We start from the raw sequence: 13,431 nt of genomic DNA on the forward strand, positions 1-13,431 counted from the left end.
ACTTTGGATGATTTTTCATTTAAAGATGCACCTCAGACATACACAATTATTTCCCCCTCCAAACAGAGCTGAATGTCTTGAATTGACCATTCTGAACCACAACAGATTTATGTGTGCTAATGTTCCAGTACTTCACATGACACACTCATATTTCAGCTGCTTATTTACGAGTCATGTAACACAGCATATTGCGGTTAGCCCATACATGCACACTTTGCTCTGAGTGTTCCCATCGGCGGAAACTGCAGGATCACATATCCACACTCTGTCCCTTAGCACTTAGATCCACATAAAAACTGTACTTTCAGTGTTGGCTCTCACTCTTATCTGTTATTACTGCTGAATATGACTTTCCATGTACATAACAGATTTCTCACTAACTCACTAGTTACCAGTTTGCAATTTTATTTTACCTCTTCATTAGAAAGAGTGAAGAGGGAATTTTTGGGGAGAGATGGAAATAGTGATAGACCAATTTATCATCCAGACATCAATGGCCGATTAAGTGGGCAATTTTTAGCATTGTTGAGCTTATTGGCATTGGTCGACAACTGTGCCCACATCCAGTTCCATGTAGTTTTCCCAAATCCACAATGCAATTTATAACATTCAGTGGATAGTGCACTTTGTGTGTGTGTGTGTGTGTGTGTGTGTGTGTGAGCGTGTATTTATCACTTTGTGGGGACCAAATGTCCCCATAAGGATAGTAAAACCCGAAATTTTTGACCTTGTGGGGACATTTTGTCGGTCCCCATGAGGAAAACAGCTTATAAATCATACTAAATTATGTTTTTTGAAAATGTAAAAATGCAGAATGTTTTCTGTGAGGGTTAGGTTTAGGTTTAGGGGTAGGGTTAGGGGATAGAATATAAAGTTTGTACAGTATAAAAACCATTATGTCTATGGAAAGTCCCCATAAAACATGGAAACACAACATGTGTGTGTGTGTGTGTGTGTGTGTGTGTGTGTGTGTGTGTGTGTGTGTGTGTGTGTGTGTGTGTGTGTGTGTGTGTGTGTGTGTGTGTGTGTGTGTGTGTGTGTGTGTGTGTGTGTGTGTGTTAGTGTAAATGAGTAAATATGCAAAATAAGTGTTCCTTTAAGCGGATTGTTCACCAAGAAATTAAGATTGTCAAAAATTCTTTGCTATCATTGAATTGCATCATATATCTGCCATCTGTATTGTCATCAGCCATTAAACAAACCCATATCGTTTCGACCACTAGAAGGGAGGAAAAAGACATGGTATAGTCCAGGCTAAATTCTGCGTTGCCTGCGTGAGCACTACATCTCGACCATTAGCTCTGACAACCAGGTACACCAACTGGCCTTCTACCAAAGGAGTACCCTGGACATTCTGATCGTGTTTTGAATTTCGTCTGTCTGCCATGATCTTTAACCACCCTTGTGCACCTTCAAAAGCCACTTATAGCCTGATCTGATATTCCCGAAAACATTCATGCATACTGCCGTAACTGGCTGATGTACCCTACCCAACCGAATGTCCACTAGCAACCGTGGTTTCTGACCAAACATAAAAAAATTTGGTGACTCACCAGTGGCTTGATGGGGGGTAGTGTTATAACAAAAGAGGACCTGGGGCAGACATGCAACCCAATCTCTCTTCCTAGAAGCCGGAAGTCCACACAAAAGTTTGTGCAGAGTCCTACTGAAGCACTCACACTGGCCATTTTCAGCTGGATGGTATGGTGTCATGCGAGTCTTCTTCACATCATACAGGCCACAAAACTGACGGATTAACAGAGATTCAAAATGATGCCCCTGGTCGGAGTGGAGGTGGCCTGGTATGCCAAACTTATAAAACCACTCAGTGACCAAGGTGGTCACTAGTAGGAACAGCAAGGGTGTATTTACTGAAAACATATTGCATCACAAGCACGTTCTCAACTCCTGAAATAAACTGCTCCAACACAGTGAAATTAATAGCCAAATCTTAATTTGGTCTCAAAGCCAATAGATAACCTCTAAAACTTTGAGCTGGTGGCTGTGTATCTTTACTAGACTGACATCTCTCACATTCCTCACACCAGCAAGCAATATCCGATGACATACCTGGCCAGTAACACCGCTGATGAACCGGTTCAACAGTATGCTCTATACCTTGATGTCCATTTTGTTGATGCAACTGGGTAAGAACATCCAACTTCAAGGCCACAGGCAAAAGCAACTGTAGGACTTCCTTTACCACATTTGGAGAATAGACCCTATGATAAAGTATGCCATTTCTCTCCACAAAACTATCCCATTGGCCGAGCAACGTCAAGGCCAAGGCAGACATCCACTGACATTCCTCCAGCCCAGGACAGGCCTTCCGCCTCCAAAAGAGCAAGATCTCTGAAATAACATCGTCTGCCAACTGCAATGAACCAAATTCAGCCAGTAATAGGTACCTATCATTGCTTGTTGTATTTCCACAACTGGTACTGCCTCTACAACCTGCTGCAATGATGCAGGCACTACTGTCCCTGGAAATAATTCACCCATCACCCCACTCTCAGGGGGATTCTTTCGAGAAAGAGCGTCCACATTTTTATTACTTTTCTCAGATCTATAACAGATTTCAAAGTCAAATGCAGCAAGCTGGGCAGCCCAACGCTGATCAGTAGTCCCAAGCTTTGCAGTGGACAGATGACCAAGTGGATTGTTATCAGTGAAAACCACACACCAAATGCCCAACAGGTACTCTATAAACTTCATAGTCATGGCCCACTTGAGCATCAAGAATTCCAGCTTCATGGAGCTATAGTTAGACATTTTGTGCTCAGTGGGCCTCAGACTGCAACTACCAGAGGCAATATTTCACACCTTAACTTCCTGCTCCTAAGAAAGGACCGCTCCTAGTCCCCCATGACTGGCATCCACCTCAAGGATGATGGGTTGGGAGAAGTCTACATACGAGAACACCGGGGCAGTAGTGAGATTTACCTTTAACTCCTCAAAACTCTTCTGGCTCTGCTCACTCCAGGTGTCAATAAATTCCAACTATGAATTCCAGAACTCTGCTACCAGCCTATGCAGAGGGGCTGCAATTTTTGCAAACTCCTCCACAAAATGACGGTAGTAGCTCGCAAAGCCCAGGAAGGAGCAGAGCTAAGTTGCATTAGATGGATGACGCCACAGCACCACAACCTGAGCTTTCCTCATTTCAGTTGCCACACCCTTGGCAGAAATCAATTGACCCAAGTACCTCACCTCTGACTGAAAAAATGCACAGCTTTCCAACTTGGCCTTGAGACCCTCCCGATCCAGACAGCCCAAAACAACCTCCAAACATTCCAAGTGCTACTCAACAGAAGAGATCACAATAACATCATCTAAATAAAGAAGAAGTGATTGACACTGCTGATCTCCAAACAGGCATTCTATTAGCCACTGGAATGTTTTGGGGCATTGCAAAGCCCATACAGCATCCAATTACACTCGATTAGACCAAATACTTATTCCCCTCAGTGACAGGAGCTTGATTTTACCCGCTGGCTAAATCCAAAGTGTAAAACCAGCGGGCACCAGTCAATGTATCCAGTGACTCCTCAATACAGGGTAATGGAATTGCATCCGTTCTAGTTTTGGAATTCAACTGATGATAGTCAACACACATGCGCAGACTACCGTCTATCTTCTTAACCAGCACAACTGGGAGGCATAAGTGCTATAATTCTCTCAAATTACTTATATCTCAAATAACTGATTAATGTGTGCCCTAACCACTTCATATTCTGATGGAGGTATGTGCCGATAACTCTTCAGAATGGGACGGTCATCAAGGAGAGGGATATCATGGGAAAGGAGGTCTGTACACCCCAAATCACCCTCAAAAGTGGAAAAGACAGACTAATACTTCAAAAGGAGGGCACTAACTTTACTCTGTTCATCTCTTGACAGCTGAGACAACTCCACAGCATCAATTTGTTATTGCACAGTCAAAGTACCCACTTGAGAAGTGATTGAACAAGCAGTCCCTGACCAAGGCCTAACCTCAGTAATGCCTGGGGGCAAACTAACAACATGCATGCTTGACATCACTCAACGAGGAAACAGAAGGGTATCGGTAGTCCCTACATTGACAGCTGGCACATAAACCGTACCCCTGATAACTTTGACAAGAGCTGGGGAAATCAGCAGCTCCAAAACTCAAGAAGTGCTAAACCACTAGAAAAATTGTCAGAAAAGGTGACCACTACCAATTTAATTGCACCAATCGGGATGCGAGCTGCTCGAGGACCACACATCTTAACCTTACCTATACCCTCAGGGGGCAACTGAATACTTGCCTGGTGGCGACGCTGCAAGGCTTGAAAAACTGGCTTAGGAGTGCAGAACACTGTCAGTAAATTAAAAAGAGAAAGCCTGTGTTGTCCAAAGAGCTCCTGTTAGCATCAGCTCAATAAATTCATACCCAACACACCAGGGGCTTGAGCACATATGCCACCAGGACGGTCCTGGACCACTAACACGCCACATTTCGGGACCATCCTACCACAAAGCTCTATGTCCAATTCCATGTAACCTATGTAAGGGATGGATAACCCATTGGCAGCCCAAAGCTGCAGCCAATGACAAGACCTAAGGTGGTCCTGGCCCCATGACTTAAAATATTCCTGAAAACAACTTTCAGTGATCGTAGATACCATGATGACATTAATTTTGACAAAGGGCCAAAATGGCCTAAGATGGTCAGTATTTTCCCAAACCAAGCTGTGGCCCAATGATTCAGCTGAAGGAGCTGAAGGAGCTGCCCTGGTGTCAGTTCAAGATGGCAAGGGAGAGAAAGGGGGAAAACACTCCCCAGCAAAATGGCCATGTTTTTGACACCTTCTACATATAACTGAATCACTATGGAAAGGTTGGGCTCGATGAGGCTGTCTCGAAATTGGGCTACACTTTGGATAAGCTGGGTTAACTGCTACTGCTGTGTGCTAACATCTCCCTAAGCTCACTCATCTCAGAACACTGAGGAGAACTGTCTACTCCAGAACGTGCACCATCTTGTACACTGCATTGAAACCCATGTGCCAATGGAACCGAATGACTGCGGCCTCTTGCTCCTCAGGGAGCACCCTTGCGTTCCCACCTAATAGCTTCACTGCGAACATCTAGCAGTGTAGCAGTGGGCTGGCGATGGACCAGCTGCTTCACTCGTGATGAAGGGCACTGTCAAGGACATGTTCAACAAATTGATCGTGCAACAGTACTTCAGCATTTAGCATTGTATCCGGCGACTGCTGCTTAGCCCTCTCCAGGAGGCCCATGAGAGTGAGGGAAATCTCCAACAATGTCTCACCCTCCTGTTGACTCAAAGAGAAGAAAGCCTCCTACAATGCAAAACTGGGAACACCCATATACATTTTTAGAGTGGAAATAATTTTAACAGGGTCTTCCCGTTCCTCTACAGGCTTGTACTTTATCACTTTACGTGACTCTCCCTCTAAGTGATTAAAAAAAGGATTGGTCTGCTACAGACAAATGACGGGCCCTTGTGCGAGCCTGTACTTCTTCCACCCATTCATTAATCCCGATGCCAGATCTACCACAAAATTTTGGCCACTTTCTCTCCCTCGGTATGAAAACAAATTGCTCGTCAATGCGGCGCCAGCACCAACTGGTTGAGATGCACCTACAGATGGACCAGGTAGGCTAGAACCATTACATGGACCAGGTACACCAGCCTGTGCATGCTACTGTCTCAGTTATTATCAGTATCATCTATGTATACTATGTATTATCAGCTCTTAATTGGGATAAAAGCTCCCTGAGTTTCGCATTTCTTCTTCCATCATTCGAAAAAAAGGAAGATTTACCACAGATTTGGAGAATTTCATGACAGAGGAACATTACCCAACAGGATGTTCCAAGCCCATTAACGAACGGTGCTGTTTTGCTTCTAGTATAAGAAAAAAAAAAACACCCAGAAAACAAGAAGATATACACATCTCGGGTCAAATGTTGAGAGAAAGCCTGCTGACTATGCCAAAATGTGTCATAGTGGAGTTGGGAGTGTTAAAGAAATTCTCTGTTAATAAACTTAAAGATTTTCGGCTAATTCAGCAGGTAACATCTACGCCACCGGGGATAACTACCCAGGGAAAAGACCCAATGGCACACATGGGTTCAATTCCTCACAAAAAGGCCAAGAGACATGGATACATCAATAATAAAAATGTAGATCTTTATTGAATAGTTAAACAGTTAAAAATTGTCTAATGCAATGTAGCAAGCATATAAGAATCAATGAAGGCATCCGGCAACAAGCTGCTGCAACCTAATACAAATGTATCTGTGGCAGCGGGGGCGTGGTCAAGCACCCGTCCGGGAGAGGAAAGCGGTAAGGGCGCTTACACCTGAGCTAAATTATGCCTAAACACCTGTCTCTAATTCCAGTGAGCACGAGGAGAGCGGCATAAAAACAGACACAGAGCCTCCAGACGGGGAGAGAGACCACAAGCAGACCCAGTGTTTGTCATTTGTGTTGTGTGTGCAAATAGTGTGAGGAAAATATAATTAAAAAGACTTACCTTGAGAGGAAGACCTGTTTCCTGTCCTCCTTCACTAGAACGGTGTTACAGTATCAAAAAGACAAAAAGCAAAACAGAGCTGGGGCTTACCAATAGAGAGGCAGGCTAGACACAGGGATTCACTAATGCCCGTATTAGTAAGTACACACACACACACATGCACCACACTCACACACACATGCACCAACACTCACACCCTCCAGAGAAATTCACTGCAAATCCACAAAACCTTGGTGAAAAGAGAGCCACTACCACATGGGGACAGCTAGCCCGCCTACTCAAGTCCCCTACCTCCTGAAAGGAAAAAAGTAAGAAATTAAAAAACATTAAATTACAATTGGCCGTTCATTATTATATTAATGGCCAATAAAATAAAGAACATAAACCAAGAAAAAAAACAGAGGAACATTAAACTTGAATGCCAACAAAAACAATCAATAAAGAAACACAACTTCCAACAGAACAGAAAAAACCCAAAATAAATAATACAAACAACTAATGCAAAAGAAAACAGAAGGCAAGGTTGCTCTAACCAAAAAGCAACACAATCACTGATAAAGACAAACAGTTGGGGCAAGACACTCAAAACAACAGCAAAACTAAACTATTAAAACAAAACAACACAATTAAAGCAAAACAGCAGTGCTGCAAGCCATGCAAAGCCCAAAACAAAAGAACAGACATGCTCACAGGTTGGTTTAAACACCTAAAATACAAAGAAGGTTATCGATCTATTGAACATACCTTTTCGAGGGCCACCGAGACATGAGTGGGTTTTACATACAAAACAAAGCAGACCACATCGGCTATCCGGCAGCCAACACCTTCCGCATAACTAGGCGAAAGGGAAATACGAATCATACACCCAATAACATGCACAATGCACTAAACATGTGAATAAATAGAGAATACATTACACGTACCATACAGGCAGCAGCAATCACCCAACGATGCACCATGCAATAAGGCACAAAAGTCTTTAGTGCAGAGAACCGTAACGGCAACAAAAAGGTGATCAACCGTCAACATATGGTGCAGCGAACATCTGAGCAAAAACCAACTTCACAAGGCAGATTACTTTTAGCAGTCTACAACACCAACAACCAAAAATGCAAAACACCAAACACATACCCCTCATACAGCGCAGCGGAATTCCAGGAATGCTGTCAGCTGAAAATTACGCAACACCGTTCACCTCAGTAACACCTTTATATATGCCCCCCCGGGCTCAATGATAAGTGGTTACCTAGGAGGCGTGGTCATTAAAACAGCAGCAAACACAGAGAAATAACTGTATTTCACCACACTGGCATTCACATCTGTTGATTGAAATAGCTTGCAATAGATGTCTTGCTGGGAGGATTGATGAGATCATTACATTTGCAACTAGAAAATCAGCTTGCCTCATAAATGGCGGAGGAACATAGGAGGCCATACATGAAAGTATAAAGCTGAACAAAAAATATTTGTTGGAAGTGGGGGAATCACAAGCTGTATTACTGCCAAGGCCACTTTTGTGAAGACTTCTCATCACAACTTTCCAGATATATGCAAAAATCCAGCTCTTGAAAATAGTACAGTTATTCTATTCTTATAGGTGCAACTTGGGATCATGGGTTTTAAAATATAACTGCTAGCTAGCGTGAGATGGTGAAACGACTAGCCAATAGGAAAGCTTCTCAGGTGTCATTATCTTGGCGGGGTGTTAAAAGACCACAGCGAGAGGCCCTGCTTCTCTCTCATACATGTGCAAGATGTGACAACCTCTCAATATTGCTCCCATGTACCAGTTGTCTAAAAAATACAATAAAATCTGAACAGTTTCAAAAGATGATGTCAGACCAAATGCAATATCTCACAGTAAAATATGAGCCAAATGGAATCAAAGTCAACATTCTACTTTCATTTTCTTATGAAAGTAGAATACTTTTCTCTGATCCTCCAAATAGCACACTTACCCACCCCTATGCAGCAGCCAGACACTGATGTTTTATAATTTCCGAAATATATCTCTTTTGAACTATTTGGAGGATAAGAGGGGTAAACGGACCTGACCCCATCTATACAGTAATTAACAGTAAATGTGGCTTCTTCAAGGCAACTAAAACTCATTAAAATGACCAGGTTCTACGGCACTTCCCCCTTCCTAAACCAATCAGGGTCCACAGCTATGCTGAACTTGAGGCTATTAACACAAACACAAATTAAGGATCTTAATTAATCTCAAGTGCATTTACAGATAGCGCTGGTGTATAATACTTCTGACCGCAATTCAGGTCTAAAATGTGCACCTTATTTCCAGCCTAACTTCTACATTTCCCCATTAAACTTGAGAGTGGGTCTCCAATTAGACCAATTTGCATTTGCTAATATCATAATTATATCTTTGGACATTAATAGAAAATGGAAATTGAGAAGACCACTGAAATCACAACTTGACATCACATTAGCCCTGTCTATTACAAAGCCAGAAAAGACTGACACACTGAATGTATTCATGAAACTGTATGTTGATTGGAAATGTCCTACACTTTAGCACTGTTAAAGGCAAATTATTTCCATGTAATTTTAAGTGAACGCAATACAATGTGAGCCAAGAGAAGCACGAAGGCTAGAAACATCTTACTAATCCCATCCTAAGATCTCCATCTCTGTTATCAGCTGGGAGTAACAGTGTTGTGGTGAAAAGGACTGACATCCGGGTTGGTTCTTCAACACTACTTCCTGATGACAGAGACATATTAAATGAGACACACTGTATTTATTCAATATGCAAGACCCACATATGTATTATGGTAATATAATATGATGCTCAGCATTAGACTACATATTGTAGAACTAGGGATGGAACAATAAAAAAAATTCTCTTCCGATCCTATTCCGATACCTGAACTATCATTATCGGCTGATACCGATCCCGATCTGATACCAGGGTTATTTTTCTTTACTAATGAGTTTAGAAAATCTATAATTCACTGTGTGGAACTGATTGGGAGTACTCTATGTGTAAAGAAACAAAACCTCTAACAATACATTATTTCATTGTAAAATAGGAAAGCAAAAAAACAAAAAACGAACTAGTCTAACAGTTAACTCGTCTGCAGGACGCAGCAGCAAAAACAACAGTAATTAAGGTGAAAGTCTTCAGTAGAAAAGAAGCCAGTTCTCCTTACACATTTTAACTTTTACCTGGACTTGTAAATGGTTTCAGATCCCTCTCTCTCTCTCTCGCTCTCTCTCTCTCTCTCTCTCTCTCTCTCTCTCTCTCTCTCTCTCTCTGTGTGTGTGTTGTTTATTTAATTTTATTTTTATTAGTATATCAATCCACTTTTCAATCACACAGTATTTTTGGAACCCAATTATTTTTTATTGTAATTTCTAATAATGATTATTGATATAACATTTTTTACTATACATTGGTAATACATTTCAGTTGTAATTTCTTAAGGCTTTTATGTTGCTGAGCGCTACAGGAAGTTTGTGTTTGAGTTTTTGTTTGTAGGCTAATTCACAGTAGTGTAATACGTTTCTCATTCAACATGTGGTAAAATGCTTGTCTGGTGCTGTTCTCAATGTATGTTATAGGCAGACTGAACTATTAATCATCTACATCTGAGATGGAGTTTGTTTGGAGGCTCCATATATTGCAATGAGCAGCGCATCAGGAGCCTGTCTCTCTCTGTGTGTGTGTGTGTGTGTGTGTGTGTGTGTGTGTTGGCACAGCAGCGCTCGTTCAGTAAAGCGTGATGCTAGAGACTATTTTGTGCTTGCTGACTTTATATTTATTATTAAACACAGCATTTTGCAATTCACAAAGCTTTTAAACGACTGTAAAAGTCTGACTAAAATGCTGTAGTTATATGGACTTATTTATGTAATTAGTTGAGCTTGACAGTAACAATGACCAACATACAATACTTTAGCAATTTACCAAAACAGTCCAGATCCAGTCCCGATCCAATTTACCAAAACAGTCCCGATCCAGTGCTGGTCAGACCAATCAGACTCAGCTACAAGACTGTTTTGATCACACGGACTGGAAGATGTTCCGGTCTGCTTCTGATGACGACGTCGAGGTTTACGCTGATAGCATAACGTGTTTCATCAGGAAGTGCGTAGAGGACGTTGTGCCAACCAAAACAATACAGATCTACCCCAACCAGAAACCATGGGTTAACGACGATGTTCGTGCGGCACTTAGTGCATGGACCTCCACTTTTAATTCCGGGAATGCGGAGGAGCTTAAACAAGCCAGTTATGCACTCCGTAACTCTATCAGTGCAGCCAAACGACAGTACAGACAAAAATGGAAGAACAGTTCAACACCACCGACTCTAGAAGTACGTGGCAGGGAATTAACATCATCACGGACTACAAAGGGAATAAAAACTCCGCTGTGGAGAGAGCACTCGCGGCCGACGCTACAGAGGTTGGTTAACTATCCATCTCTGTTGCAGATGTAACCCAATCTTTCCGACGGGTGAACATCCGTAAAACCGCAGGTCCAGACGGCATTCCGGGACGAGTCATCAGAGCGTGTGCGAACCAACTGGCTGGTGTTTTTACGGACATTTTCAACCTGTCCCTCTCCCTGTCTGTAGTCCCCACATGTGGACATTTTCAACCTGTCCCTCTCCCTGTCTGTAGTCCCCACATGCTTCAAAACGTCAACCATTGTGCCTGTACCGAAGCAAGCCAAAATTACTTGCCTAAATGACTGGCGTCCTGTTGGACTGACCCCCATCATCAGCAAATAATCTGAGGTTAATCAGAGATCACATCTGCTCTGTGCTGCCCACCTCTTTGGACCCATTGCAGTTTGCCTACCGCAACAACCGCTCCAATGATGATGCCATTGCATCTACAATACACACTGCTCTCTCCCACTTGGAAAAAAGGAACACATATGTGAGAATGCTGTTTGTAGACTATAGCTCAGCATTCAACACCATAGTGCCCTCCAAGCTTGATGCGAAACTCCAGGCTCTGGGCTTAAACAGCTCGCTGTGCAGCTGGATCCTGGATTTCCTGTCAAGCAGACATCAGGTGGTTAGAATGGGCAGCAACATCTCATCACTGACCCTCAACACTGGAGCCACGCAGGGCTGTGTTCTCAGCCCACTCCTGTATTCCCTGTACACACATGACTGTGTGGCAACACATAGCTCCAATACCATCAATAAGTTTGTTGACGATAAGACAGTGGTAGGTCTGATCACTGACAATGATGAAACAGCCTACAGAGAGGAGGTGCACACTCTGACACACTGGTGTCAGGAGCACAACCTCTCCCTCAATGTCAGTAAGTCAAGGAGCTTGTAGTGGGCAGAGAACACAGACCCATCACCATTAATGGAGCACTGGTGGAGAGAGAGTCAGCAGTTTCAAGTTCCTCGGTGTCCACATTACTGAGGAACTCGCATGGTCCGTCCACACTGAGGCCGTTGTGAAGAAGGTTCACCAGCACCTCTTCTTCCTGAGATGGCTGAGGAAGTTTGGACTGAACCACCACATCCTCACACGGTTCTACACCAGTACTGTAGAGAGCATCCTGACTGGCTGCATCACCACCTGGTATGGCAATAGCACCGCCCACAACCGCAAAGCCCTGCAAAGTGTGGTGCGAACTGCCAGACACATCATCGGAGGTGAGCTTCCCTCCCTCCAGGACATATATAACAGGCGGTGTGGGAAAAAAGCTCGGAGGATCATCAGAGACAGTGAAGCATGGTGGTGGCAGCATCATGCCGTGGGGATGTTTTTCAGGGGCAGGAACTGGGAGACTAGTTAGGATTGAGGGAACGATTAATGCAGCAATGTACAGAGACATCCTTGATGAAAACCTGCTCCAGAGCGCTCTGGACCTCAGACTGGGGTGAAGGCAACAGGACAGCGACACTTAGCACACAGCCAAGATAACAAAGGAGTGGCTACGGGACAACTCTGTGAGTGTCCTTGAGTGGCCCAACCAGAGCCCAGACTTGAATCCGATTTAACATTTCTGGAGAGAACTGAAAATGGCTGTGCACCGATGCTCCCCATCCAACATGATGGAGCTTGAGAGGTCTTGCAAAGAAGAATTGGAGAAACTGCCCAAAAATAGGTGTGCCAAGCTTGTAGCATCATACTCAAAAGTACTTCAGGCTGTAATTGGTGCAAAAGGTGCTTCATCAAAGTATTGAGCAAAGGCTTTGAATACTTATGTAATACATGTGATTTGTATTATGGGGTATTACATAAGTTGTCATTATGGGGTATTGTTTCTAGAATTTTGAGGCAAATAATGAATTTAATCCATTTTGGAATAAGGCTGTAACATAACAACTTGTGAAAAAAAGTGCTGTGAATACTTTCCAGATGCACTGTAAACAGCCTTTACATATATTTGTTTATATTCCATTATATTTCCTGTTTCTTAAAAAGAAAAGTATTTTAAATATTATTTATAAATAAATAAAAAAGTAATTCAGGTGGAGGAACTAACATTCAACCATGACAGTTGTTGTCTTGTGATAAAAATAACCTTTTAGCAAAGACATGACTGTGTGTGAAGTTTTAAAAATATCAGATAATTAGCTATTTTTTTTTTTTTGTTGTGGAAAAGGCACATTTTGATCATGTCAAATGGAGGGGGTGTTAGGTTACAAATGGGGCAGTTTATCAGTCATGTTAATCAAATCTGTTGTCAAGTTCCTGTTTGCATTCAAATGTTTATCTAGACTCCATTTTACTGGTTGGTATGCATTTGTACCACGGTTTATCTGATTCTGAAGTCTAGTGATGCATCTGAAGTTTCTAATTTAGCAGTGTCAAATAGACAGGCGAAGTCACAACCTCCGCTAATGCACCTGTATGGCTCTGTAGGTGGATAAGACCCAATGGACAGCAGCGCGAGCGCAAA

General features: G+C 42.7%; 1 pseudogene; it reads right to left on the reverse strand.

The window, feature by feature from the left end:
* Positions 1-9,429, reverse strand: part of LOC127617517 (E3 ubiquitin-protein ligase FANCL-like) — a 29,264-nt pseudogene extending 19,835 nt beyond the window's left edge.
* Between the last annotated feature and the right edge of the window lie 4,002 nt (positions 9,430-13,431).

The sequence above is a fragment of the Xyrauchen texanus genome, chromosome 24 (genome assembly GCF_025860055.1).
Source record: "Xyrauchen texanus isolate HMW12.3.18 chromosome 24, RBS_HiC_50CHRs, whole genome shotgun sequence".
NCBI classification, from domain to species: domain Eukaryota; kingdom Metazoa; phylum Chordata; class Actinopteri; order Cypriniformes; family Catostomidae; genus Xyrauchen; species Xyrauchen texanus.